The sequence below is a fragment of the Sphaeramia orbicularis genome, chromosome 6 (assembly GCF_902148855.1).
Source record: "Sphaeramia orbicularis chromosome 6, fSphaOr1.1, whole genome shotgun sequence".
Lineage (NCBI taxonomy): Eukaryota > Metazoa > Chordata > Actinopteri > Kurtiformes > Apogonidae > Sphaeramia > Sphaeramia orbicularis.
The window spans coordinates 1,496,785-1,511,015 of NC_043962.1; the positions used below are offsets into that span (position 1 = coordinate 1,496,785).

At 38.2% G+C, this 14,231-nt stretch overlaps 1 pseudogene; it reads right to left on the reverse strand.

Moving 5' to 3' along the window:
* The window catches only part of LOC115420969 (kelch domain-containing protein 4-like), a 29,096-nt pseudogene extending 15,771 nt beyond the window's left edge, over positions 1-13,325 (reverse strand).
* Positions 13,326-14,231: the final 906 nt, after the last annotated feature.

Here is a 14,231-nt window from a genome sequence, read left to right on the forward strand (position 1 = left end):
CATTACTGTTAAATGATGAGGTGTCAGACTCATTTAATATGATCTGAAGTAAAACTACAAAAGCAGTCAGAGAGCGCAGACCTCCGCCAAGGCAGATCAGCCCCTCCTTCTTGTTTTTTGTATAAAGTTGTGAAACTCTTGTCCACAAATGAGGACAGAAAACCCAAAGCTGGGTCTGAGGAGGTTAAAATTAATTTAAAAGTATGAAATTGCCACAGAGGGAGGAAAAAATCCTGAATGGGGAAACACGATGCATCAAAAATGATTATAATCATAATAATCGCAAGTAGAAAAGCACTCGGAGAGCGCAGACACACACACACACACACACACCCCGGGCCAGTATCAACATTTACTGAAAATTTCATCAAAATCCATCCATAACTTTTTGAGTTATCTTACAAACAGACAAATAAACAAACAAACAAACAAACGACAAACAAACCCCAATGAAACATAACCTCCTTGGCAGAGGTAATGATAACATAATAACTTATCAATAATGTCAACTGCAAACTTATCTCTATGTTTTAATATGAAAAAAGTACAATTACATGATGAAAATGTTTACATCTACAAATTCTCCATAAAAAAATATGATTAATAGGAACAATCTGAAATTTCTGAGGAAAATAAGTGCAATTTTAACAATAGTATGTCTCACCTTCTTATTTTCACAACTTACAAATCACAGTGGATCTACAAAAACACAAAACATTTAGTAACAGGCAGAAAATCTGTTAAAATTGCACTTTTTTTTTTAGAAGTCAGGTTGTGATGGTTGTGTATATTATGCACATAATTATGAACTAATAGTTTGTAAATGTCATTATTTCATCATTTTTCACACTAAGAGAAAAATTTGGTGTTGTGATATTTTGGTTGTTATCATATTGGTCTGTGTGTGCCCCCTGAACGATAAAGGATTTTGTTTGAATTAAGGATTTTTGCATGAATTAAGCAAAAAAAAAAAAAAAATCTTGAATTAAGCAAATAATCTGCCAATGGAACAAGTGAAAATTATCTTGGTCAGATTTATGTAAATCAGATTTTCCAGATCTATTGTCTATAAATCAGTTCTTATATAAAGTTCCTCTTTAGGTGATTCTGTCTGATTTTAAGTGTGATCAGATATTTGGAACAGAAATGAGACAAATACACTTGGTCACATTTAGATTTTTGCAGTGAAGCAAACTGAACTAAAACTGTTAAAATTAGAACAGCTGGTGTTTGTATAATTACCAAGAACCAGAACAAATGTCTATAACTGTTAATACTTCTACTCCAAGTACTCACAGTGGATATACTACTACTACAAATACTACTAACAGTGGATATACTACTACTGCAACTGTTAGAACAAATAATAATAGAAACCACTAGCATCTATATAATAAACACTGTCACATACTATAATGTATAATATTTCAGTGTAATTTTTGTATTTCATAACTTCATCCTGTGGGCCACACTGGACCTTTTAGCGGGCCAGTTTGAACCCATGTTTATGTTTAACAGCCCTGATTTACAGCATCCTTAAATACAGCTTGGGTTCCCGTCCGTCTACATACTTGATGTGTTCCCAGGTGTGCGTGGCCAGGTGCAGCACCCACAGGTCCTTGTAGTGATAAAACTGCTCCCCATTTGGAGAAGCAAACTCTCCCCCGAACACCCAGAGCTGACCCCCACCCTGAGGAACCCACCGCCTGAGGGGGGGAAGAGAAGGAGGAGGGAGGAGAAAAAAAGAGCTGCATCATCCCAGTCAGATACGTAGGTTTATCCTCTAATTCTTTTTTTTTTTTTTGCTACAGGCTGATCAGCTGTGATGACATTTCTGACAAAGTTTCCACTCATCTGTGTTGCAGTACGCTGCCACCCTGTGGCCGAAATAAGGAATCACACAAAAAACAAGAAAAGCACTCAGAGCACAGACCTTCACCAAGACAGATCTGCCCCCCCATCACCACCAAGTCTAAATCCTTTCTTCCTTGTGCCAGAATCAACATTTCCTGAAAATTTCATGAAAATCCGTCCATAACTTTTTGAGTTATCTTGCTAACAAACAAACAAACAAACACCCAAACACACAAGCAAAGTGATCACAATACCTCCTGGCGGAGGTAAATATAGTGAAAGACAAAAAAAAAAAAAAATCCAAACTATTATGAATGTACAGTTGCAGAAAAATGATTAGACCCTCCAAAGTCTGACCAAAGAGCTGATATCTATCCATTTAACATGTTTTCTTGATAATAATCAAAATCACTTCCGTTCTTACATTAATATCTATGTCAAAAACAGTGCTTTTAGAAATTCCATGTTTTCTGTCTGTTTAGTCACATGACACACACAGGAGTTAGGACTGGATTGCATAAACCGTTGTTTTTGATGACTTTGGATGGTCTAATCATCGACTGTGTAAACTCAGGCTTTCCTTGTAGTACCTGAAAAACTAAAACTAACACCAAAACGGAATTAAAACGAAACTAAAAAAAATGGTCAAACCGAAAAGTAAGAACTACTTATAGACTTGTAAAACCATCTAAAACTAAAACATCTAAAACTAGCTCATAAAATGCTGTGTGTGGTCGTACCTGGTGGGAGCAGCGTGGAGGAGGAGGGTTGGGGATGTCAGATTAACCCCAGGTGGTTCTTTTTGATGTTGTAGAAGTACAGATCATTGTACAGGTACGTCTGTGACAAAACAAAAAGACCAGACAGCAGGTTTATTCACGTCTGCTCACTTAAAGGAGTAATTAAAGACCTTGGGACATGACTACCTTCTTCCATTGAAGTATTCTCCTCCAAAAAGGATGAGTTCATCTTTCTCAGGATGAGAATTAAGAGGACGCATTGAGTCTGGAAAGCAGGAAGAAAAGTGAGAGTAAGAAACATCTGTTTGTCCTGACTGTATCTGTCAGTCCTGACCAAGGTAATAATAGATTGGATTTTTCATTCTACTTTAGTTTTATTTAGTTTTGACTTTTTTTTTTTTTTTTTTTTAAATTTAGTTAGTTTAATTTGTTTTTAGAGCAGGTTTGCTAGTTTTTAGTAGTTTTTGTTATTTTCTAAATGTTAAGTTTTAGTTAGTTTTATTTTAAATTGTAGTTTAGTCGTCTCTTTTCTCTTCTTCTCTGTCGTCGTATTCAAATAAATCCCAGACAGGACTCTGCTGCTTTCTCCCAACTTTAGTCTCCATGTTTCCAGGTAGAGTGGGGACCAGAAGACGACTGGAAACCACAAGTGAACACAAGTGACGGACCCTTAAATATCATATGGTTGCCAGCAGATAAAATTGCTTGAGGGAAATAAATCGATTTCATATCAATCCAACATTGACAAAGATGAAAACGAAGGAATTTTATCCATAATTTTTATCCATTTTAGTTAGTTTTGTAAACACAATACAGTTTCAGTTAGTTATCGTTTTTTTTTAATTACAGATTTTATTTATTTCAGTTAACGAAAATGTTTTTACAATTCTAGTTTTTGTCATTTCGTTAATGATAAGAACCTTGGTGCTGACTGACAGCTGTGTGTTGAACTTTTACATGTTCGTCTCATGCACACCTCGGTGATGGAGGAGACACGTCGTCTCCACAACTTGGTTTTCTTTGCATCCAGATTCTGAAACTCAGCGATTAGAGCTTCCAATCCTCCTAGAGAGAAAAACAGAAACAAAGGAACAATCAGTGATTACTATTATCAGATAACCGGATAAAAACTTGTTAAGTCGAAGACATGTTGTAACACTCTCTCCAAATAGTGACCTGTTTAATTTTTAGGTTAACATAATAGACATAATACTTAATAATAAATACAGAGTTGACAGACAGAAGAAAATCATTTGCGCTCCATTAACTTCTGAGAGAACTTGACATAAGGGGGAAGATTTAAACCAAAATTTACAGATCTTTGAGTGACCAACTTTGACACTGTCACCCTCTACCAATAAATAGGAAACAAAATGGCTGAATATATTAAGACAAGTACAGATTTCAACAGTTCTGATTGCCTTTTGCTTTTCAGAAGTACTTAATTCAGAGAATGTGTTGTTTGAAATTATTATAGAATGCAGTAAAACGTGGCTTTTTTTGCTGAGGATTTTCAACAATGAATATGAAATTTCGACATTAAAATTAAAAGATTATCAGGTTTAGTGATTCACTTTGAGCTGCTTTCAAACAAACCAAACATGACATTCCTCCAAAATTAAAATAAAGTGTTTCAATGTAATATGAATAAAATCACAGAGTTTTTGCCCAAAAAGATGTAGGTAGCAGTGAGCTCCGTGCATGTTCTGTGACACCGTAAAATCACAGGTGTCAAACATGTGGCCCGGAGGCCAAATCCGGCCCACCAAAGGGTCCAATCCGGCCCTTGGGATGAATCTGTGAAATGTAAAAATTACACTAAGATATTAACAATGCTTTTAGTTCAGGTTCCACATTCACACTAATTCAATCTCATGTGGGCAGGACCAGTCAAATACTATCATAAAAACACATAAATAATGACCACTGCAAATGTTTCTCTTTGTAAATGTAAATATTTTCATATTTACACTAAAACAAAGTAGAGTTTTGCAAAAAATGTGAATAACCTGAAATGTGTTGAGAAGTAAGTACAATTTTAACAAAATTTTGCCTGTTACTCAATGTTGTGTATGTTGGTGGTTCCACTGTGATCTGTAAGTTCTAATGAACATGTGAAATGATAAACTGAGGCAGAATATTGTTAAAATTACACTGATTCTTTCAGTTTGTTCATGTTATTCCACACCTTTTGAAGGAGAGTTTCTAGATGTAAAACCTTTTCATAATGTAAATTTACTTTTTTCACCCTGGAACATAGAGAAAAGTTGGAGTTGACCTTATTTCTATATTATTCTGTTCTTATTGACTGTTGTGGCCCACTGCAGATCAGATTTAGCTGAATGTGGAACTGAACTAACAGGAGTTTGACACCTCTGCTCCAAAACAACAGAAAATGTGATTCAATGTTAATATGAATAAAATCAGAGTTTTTGCCCCAAACCTGTCGGTACCAGTGAGCTCCGTGCATGTTCACACTTTACCTCCTCTCGTTTGGATCTCTTTGAAACCTTTTATCTCCATTTTGGCGGCAGTTTTTCTCCGCTCCTTTCACCTTCTTTTCTTTCTTTCCTTTTTTACCCATAACTACAGCGACTCCACCTCAAATATTCCAAAATACTCACTTAACCGAATGAATAAGTGTTTGTCACATGGAAAACCCAACAAACTCACACGCCCAAGTTTTTCCTGTCACCCGGAGATTACTTCCGGTAACAACAACGGCGCAGGCGCAGTGTAGAAATGTCAGCGCGCCCCTAGTGCTGTGGAGGACACCCGAACTGCACAGTGTGGGCAAAGAGCTCTGGATGGAGAAGGAAAAAGGGGTTTTTAATCATAATATCACACAAATGTCAATAAAAACATGAGAAAAGTGTGACAAGATTATAAAATTTCAGTTTACATCTAAATAAGATCAATGTTCTGAAGTTTGCAGAAGTTAATAGGCCACTACAAGACATACAACAAAGGCAGAAATTACATACCGTTGGTTTAAAATGCCAAACAAACAAACAAATAAAAAAAAGTATTTTAATGCTTTAGGTCAGTGTTTCTCAAACTTTTTACAGTGGAGTACCCCCTGAAATAAACTTTTTTATCCAAGAACCCCCAACTCTCACTTCAGAATTTTGATTGAAAAAATTAGGCAAATTTGTTTAAATCAAAAATCTGTTCATAAAAAAAATAATAATAATACGTATAATATAACATATAATAATAGTTATATAGCACTTTTCTAAGTACTCAAAGACGCTTTATAATAACAAAACTTTGTAAACAACAACATTTATTGAACTGTAATAAATAAATTTTAAAAATACACACTTTTAAAGTAAATCTTGTGTGAAAATATAAACTGAAAGTGCCCTCATTCATTGATAAGAAAAAATAATCAACTGGTCTTTAAATTAATAAATGAACCTTTCATCGACATAAAATAATTCCTTATCTACTCAATAAACTCATTTTGAATCATATAAAATATAAATATTCTTCAAATGTTACCAACGCTTCAGCAAAATGATTAACAATACAACTATTACATGAATGTATTTATTGTGTTTTATATTTCAACTTTAATTCTCATTATTTATTTTGGATTCAGTACATGATGACTTATTTAATGTATTTTTGTTTGTTGTTTGTTTGTTTGTCTGTTTGTTTGTTTGTTTGTTTGTTTAATTCAAGTACCCCCTGGACTTCTTCCACTTTGGAACCCCAATATACATTATAAAATTAACGTTTATTTGCAACATATTATAGCAAACTATTACATGATCAAAACAAATTAATTTTAGCAAAATAAAAAAGTCTCTGTTTACAATGTCTGGGCTCGTCAGAAATTTGTGATGTAAAATGCAGTCACGAGCCAAAAAAGGTTGGAACCACTGGATTAACCCTTTAACTCAGTGGTTTCCAACCTTTTTTACTCCTGACCCCATTTTAACATCACAAAATTCTGACGAGCCCAGACATTCAAACGGAGAATTTGTTTTTGCTCATTTAATAGATTTCTTTCCTATGTTTCAAATCCAGGTTAATTTAGAGGACATTCAGTCTATATAATGTATATTATTATGGACAGATGCAGTAAATCCAGGTTGTAGATTACTGCACAAAAGGAGAATTTTATTTTCCTTGGTCAGGATCTGTCCAGTCAGTCCAGCTGTGATTTACAAGGAGGACAATTAATACTGAACAAACAAGAACTGAAACTATGAATTATGAAAGAGCTGCAGCATCTGAAACTGACCACAGTGAACATTTGACACAGAAACAGAACCACAGTGCTGCAGTTTCAGACTCAGTTTGTCATGTCTGTTATGGATTGGGATTGGCTCACATATATCTATTTATTAATTTTTAAATTTTTTTTTTTATTTTTAATAATAATAATGGATTAGATTTATAGAGGACTTTTCTATGACACATACTCAAAGCGCACAGTTCACTCTCACATCCTCCCTCTGGTGGTGGTAACTACTACAGCTGTATCCACAGTTGCCCTGGGGCAGACTGATAGAGGCGTGGCTGACAGTCTGTGCCAATGGCCCCTCCCACACCACCACCGAACATTTCACACACATTCATACGCCAGTGTGAGTAGGAGCGCTGGAGGCGAGGAGGGTGAAGTGTCTTGCCCAAGGACACAACAGCAACATGACTAGGACAGAGCAGGATTTGAACCTCCAACCCTTCAGTTATTGGACGACACATTCCACCATTTGAGCTGTGGCTGCCCCCTATTTTTATCAATTACTTACAAATTTCCAGGTGACCCCATGTGGGGTCCTGACCCCAAGGTTGAAAAACACTGCTTTACACCCCCTGAACCCTGACTGCAGGTAAAGGTTCACATGTGAACCTTTAACCCCTGAACCCTGACTGCAGGTAAGGTTCACATGTGAACCTTTAACCCCTGAACCCTGACTGCAGGTAAAGGTTCACATGTGAACCTTTAACCCCTGAACCCTGACTGCAGGTAAAGGTTCACATGTGAACATGTGCTTCTGAGGATTAAGATTCATTGTGAATTACTTTTGCATCTACTTTAACTATGTGGGGATGTTCTTATAACACACCTTTGTAAATATGACCTTATCTCTATGAAACAATGTGTGAAGGATGAAGCAGATGATGTTAATGTTTCTGACCTCGATGTTGATAATATTGATAACATTGATAATATTGATAATGAGTATGTGTGAGTGTTTAAAGTGTTTGAACACACGTGTTCATTTATCTTTGGAGTGTGTGGAATGTCACAGGGTGAACCCGTCTGTACTAATGAGCAGGAGAGCATCTTAACACCCAGATATGGCATTTGTTTGTGCTCAGGCAGCAGCAGATCGATCCCAGTTCCACACAGGGTTCAGACATTTGAAATAGCAGCCACAAGAGGGGCAGCGGCGGTTTCTGTGGACATCCAAACCTCAGGAACCTGAACTGGAGCATCCCAGTACAGACGCAAATACAGGCTGTGTCTGGGAAAAAAAAAAACAAACAACTCCAATACAGATGCAGTTGGATATTCAATTATGTCAGATTTATGAATCATTATCCAGCGCAGAATGGAAACGTTCCAGCTGATAGTCAGGGAACAGCTGATAGGTCTGTGTACCACATGCTCTGATCTCAACACACGAGCCTCTTGTGTGAAATGTTAGTCTTATCCTTTCCATCTCCGTCACTTGTCATTACTGGGTTTTCATATCTGTTCTGTGTGACTCAGATGGCTGTGCTTATCTTCAGTACTGACAGATGAATTCATCAAGGCCAGATTGTGGCGCCTCTGTGCCACCGTCTGTCAGCGTTTGGTCATATTCATTTTCCTTTATCAGGACAAACACTCACAAAGCTCATCTGCGGTCCAATTATCCACACCTTTTTGTCCCCTTGTCCTAATCTTCATAACTATTGGACATCTAAATTTACGACATTTTCAAAAGCACTTGAGGGGTTGGATTAAATAAATGTATACTTCTTCTTCTCTTCTTCTTCTCTTCTTCTTCTTCTTACTCCTTTTGCAAAATTCAGACGTGTATGTACTGGAAGATAGATTCTGTTCATTTTATATGTTATTTGGTTTTTGTCTTAATTCGCTTCATTTTATTTTATTTTGTTTCTTTGCATGTTCAAATAAATAAAGTGTGTAACATTAACTTTACACCTTCAGCCCTAACAGCACTTTTTGGAGTGATTCCCCCAAACATTCATATTTTTAATTACTATTCAGATGCTGTTACATTTGCTTTTGGACTTGCATGACGTCTTATACATTTGAGGTGGAAACAGGAAACCCTCTCACACAGGATCAGTGGATCGCAGACATCATGAGGTTTTTACATTTGGAGAAGATGAGATGTACCGTCAGCAGGATCAACTGTAACAATTCTATAAAACATGGCAGCCTTTTGTAAAAGAACAGAAACTTATAGAGTGAGCAATTTATGATGACTTTAACACTAACTCACCACTCATCACCTGGATAACTGGAGGTATAGTGCAGATGTTATTTCTGTTATTGTTTATGTATACACCACACACCACACACACACACACACACATATATATAGATATATATATATTAATGTATATCACACACACACACCACACACACCATATATTATATATATATATGTATATACACACACACACACACACACATACATATATACACACATGCAGTATATCTATCTATCTATCTATCTATCTATCTATCTATCTATCTATCTATCTATCTATCTATATATATACTATATATATATATTTTTTTTTACGTTTATGTTTATATTAGCGTTGGGGGTGGGGACTTATGTTTAAAACGACAGTAGAAATGTACACATTGAATGATGCGTCCATGTTATGGTGTTGAAAATCCACAAATAAAATTATAAAAAATACCAAAGCTCATATGCACATACTGTATCAGCTGACTACACACACACACACACACACACACACACACGTCACATGACCACTCTCCACTCCTGACTGCTAACCTTTGTTGTTTTTTCTCTTCGATAACTCAGAGTGTGTGCGTGCCTTCACTACAGATGTGTCTTTTATCGGATCTGATCTGTGGCATTTCTTTCTGTGAGCGTACGTCTCCATATGGACAACAGAACCACGTCTTCATCTGCCTCCACCTCAGGGCCATCACACATGCATCACAAGCTCTGAACTTGTGCTTGTGCAGTGTTCGCACGACAATAAACGAAAAAACAAATGGAATGAATTCCTCTTCCAGCGAAATATAACCCCCCAATAAAAACATTTCTCTGGGTCATGTGTCCTTATGAGGTTTGAGCACCAAAAGTCAGTGTGGTTTTCAGAACACTGGGCCTTTTTTTAACTCATAAAGACCCAAACATCCACCACCAACCTAAGGAATCTACTGATCTAAACTGTTTAATACCTGTTGATCCATTAATCCTATCAATACATGCCAATAACAGCCAAAGTAACCAATAAAATAATAAAAATGAACAATAAATCAACAAAATAAGCCACAAACTTAACAAAATTGAAGAAAAACTAATGAAATAGGCACGAAAATGTTGAAAAATAAACTAATAATCCAAAACTTTTACTAAAATGAAGCAAAATTTATTAAATAGCCACAAAATGTACCAGAACAGCCAAAGTAATCAATAAAATGACAAAAACAATTAAAAAATGAAAAAAAAAAAAAACCCAGCAACAAGAACAAAATAAGCCACAAACTGAACAAAATTGAAGAAAAAAATAATGAAATAGGCAAGAAAATGTTGAAAAAATAAACTAAATTATTTTAAAAAGTTACAAAAATTAAGGAAAATGTATTAAATAGCCAACAAAATGAACCAAAACCACCAAAGTAATCAATTAAATGAACAAGAAGAATAAAAAAATTTAAAAAAAAAAAAAATCAGCAACAAGAACAAAATTAAAGCCGCCAAGCGGCATTGAATGCCCTCACCACAGGCACGTCCAGTACAAATATGTCCATCGTTCAGCAGGTGGCGCTCTAGCACCAAATTTTAATGTTTTCTGATGAACGGGTGTAGGCCTGGGAGATCAACAACTGATTCAAATTTGAGGCAAAACAGTGTTTGTATGTACGAACTGAGACAATTTTTGTAAAGGTATATTTGCAAGGGGCTCTATAGTGGCAAAATTTAATTTCTTATTGAATGTGTGTAGACCTGGGAGATGTAGCCACCGAGTCAATTTGAGCCAAATCGGTGTTCGTATGTCTGAGCTGAAGCCATTTTTGTAATGGTACATTTTTGAAAAAACTTCGCAAAGTTTTTTCCTCGTTTAATCTCGCTGAAAAAAAAAGGTGACACCTTTCCAAAAAAATTTGGCTAACTTTTGATGCTCCACTTCTTTAGATACTGTAAACCAGTTTTGAGCTCATTTGGCCAAACGCCCAGTAACTATACATTATAGACTAAATGTCCTCTAAAATTAACCTGGATTTGAAACGAGGATAGAAAACTGTTACAGGATCAAAAACTAATTAATTTTAGGCCCAAAAAAAAAAGTTGAATGTCTGGGGTCGCCAGAAATGTGTGATGTTTAAAATGGGGTCAGGAGTAAAACAGGTTGGAAACCACTGGTTAAAAACACCAGTCAACTGTAATTACGCTCTTAAAGTAGTTTATATAAATGAACCCAACAGTGCATTTGTTTCTCCTCGTCCAGGACGGTTTTTAAAGAGTTAATTGAGTTTAAAAGGAAGCAGAATCCCAGCCTCTAATGGAACTCGTCATCCTTCATTGAGAATCAGTGCTGGTGCAGATCTGTGCTTTAAGAACACAGCTGCACTAAAAGGAAACAGTCCAGTCTCAGGTTGGTTCTTCCATCACTAGTGTTTCCTTATTCCTCTTTTTCTGTCATGTGCATGTGTTTCATTTTTGTCCACCTCACTCGTTTGGACCTCATCAGATCTTTTTTCGTTCTGGTCTCATTACGAGTCACCACTGACTCATCTGAATGCAGGACCGTTCACTTGGACAACAGGTGTTTTCAGAGCTCACATCTCTGAGCTGAAGGGGAACGTGGACATCTTCTCTGAACAAATCCTGTTTTACTCTGATGAGTGTGTGTGTGTGTGTGTGTGTGTGTGTGGGGGGGGGGTAACAGATGGCACCTGTGTTCCTCCGTACCGACACAAAAACACATCCACGTTCATCTGCGTCGGTGACTCAGCATCATTGCATCAATAATGTCTTCAACACGTCTGGTCGTGACAAACGCTGGAGGCAGAGAATAAAGAGCACAGATGATGGGATGGACGACAAAAGGAAATGACCCAGGCTTCTGTTATAAAGGTGGATCAAATAAACACTGGAACAAAGTACACACACACAAGTACACACAGTTTGAATCACATGGAAAATTAATGTCCTTTAGTTGAACAGAAACAAACAAATCGATCCCACGAAACAGTCACAGAGGCCTTCAATCACAGCTGGTGATAACCTTTAAACTACAATATGATGTCCTTATTTAACCCTAATTAACCCTTAAAGACCCAAACGTCCACCTTAAAGACCCAACGTCCACCTTAAAGACCCAACGTCCACCTTTAACCCTTAAAGTAGAACTTAAACTTTTACAGTAAGTATACCTTTTTTTTTTTACAGTTATAGAATAGAATAGAATAGAATAGAATAGAATAGAACAGAATGCCTTTATTGTCATTATACATATGCACAACGAAATTGTAAGTGACAACTCTCTGGTGATGCGTAGTGCAAAAGTTTAAAGAAGAAAAGGAAGTGTAAATATATATACAGTATAAAAACAGACATGTCACTAGCCGAGAAAAAACAAAACAAAAAGAAACAGTAGAGCTAAGTATATATTGCACTTTGACCCTGGCTGAACACTATGACTTATGTTAATATGGTCCTGTGTGAGGTATTGTCATTGCAGTGTGTTCAGCACCCGTATTGCACTTGGATAAAATGTGCTGCTAAATCTGGAGGTGCGGGCCTGGATGAGCCTGTACCTCCTCCCTGAGGGCAACAGTGAGAACAGGCCTGTGTCCAGGATGTGAACCGTCGAGGGTGATGCTTCTGGCCCTGCGCAGACACCTGCTGTTTATAGATGTCTGACACAGAGGACAGCTGGACTCCTATGATGTTCTGGGCTGACTTCCTGACTCTTTCCAGAGCCTTCTTGTCAGCCTGAGAGCTGCTCCTATACCACACTAAGATGTGTTGGTAAGGATGCTCTCCACAGAACATGTATAGAAGGACAGCAGCAGTTCCTGGGACAGGTGGAGCCTTCTCAGTGACCTTCAAAAGTACAGGCGCTGCCGTGCTTTTTTCACAAGGGCACTGGTGTTTCTGCCCCATGTGAGGTCCTGAGAAATGTATGTACCCAGGAATCTGAAGTCACTGACCCTCTCCACGGTGTCCCCTCAGATCAGAAGGGGAGGGGGATCCTCCCTCTTCCTCCTGAAGTCCAGCACCAACTCCTTTGTTTCGAGGAGTTGAGTGCCAGATTATTAAGGGAACACCAGGTGGTGAGGTTCAGGACCTCCTCTCTGTAGGCCGTTTCATCATTGTTGTGGATCAGCCCCACCACAGTAGTGTCATCTGCAAATTTGACCAGGAGGTTGCTGTTGTGGATTGGTGCGCAGTCATGGGTGTACAAGGTGTACAGAATGGGGCTGAGCACACAGCCCTGGGGGGCCCCAGTACTCACTGTCAGGACAGAAGAGTGATGAGGCCCCATCCTGACTGACTGCAGACGGTTGGTAAGAAAATCACCAATCCATCTGCAGGTGTGCTCACCAGTACCCAGACTGCACAGTTTGGACAACAGTCTGCTTGGAAGGAGTGTATTAAAAGCAGAACTGAAGTCCACAAACAACATCCTTGCATAAGTGCCAGATTGTTCCAGATGTTTACACACCTGTGAAGGGCTGTGTTCATGGCATCACCCTGTGGACCTGTTGGTTCTATATGCGAACTGGTGCTTATCAAGGCTGGAGGCAACAAAGATTTGATGTGCCGTAGAACCAGTCTTTCAAGCACTTCATCACAATTGAAGTAAGAGCCACGGTCTGTAATCATCCAGACTGCTGACCGACTGTTTCTTGGGGAATGGGCACAATAGTGGCAGATTTTAGACAGCTGGGGACTGTGCAGGCAGCCAGTGAGAGGTTAAAATGGTAGTGAAAACCTCTGCCAGCTGGACTGCACAGCCCCTCAGTACCCTCCCCTGGATACCGTCGGGACCAGCAGCCTTCGACGGGTTCACACTCCGGAGCACCTTCCTGACCTCCTCTGTGCTCACAGTGAGGGCCAGGTTGTCAGCAGGTAGTGGTACAGGGGCACTCTCCTCCTCGTTAACTTCAAACACCTAGCAAAGAACTGATTTAGCTCCTCTGCTAGGTTTGTGCTGGTCTTGGTGGTGGTAGCATTTGAGCCGTTTATGTTCACGAGGTCACGGATGCCCTGCAGACACGCCGGGGGTCCCTCCGTGAAGTGCTCCTCGATCTTCTTCCCGTACGCTGCCTTCGCCCGCTTAATGCCCCTTTTTCAGGTTGGATCTGGCTGTGCTGTACAGTTCTACATTTCCAGACCTGAAGCAGAGTCCCAGATCCTTTAGCAGCTGTTTGACCTCACTGTTCATCCA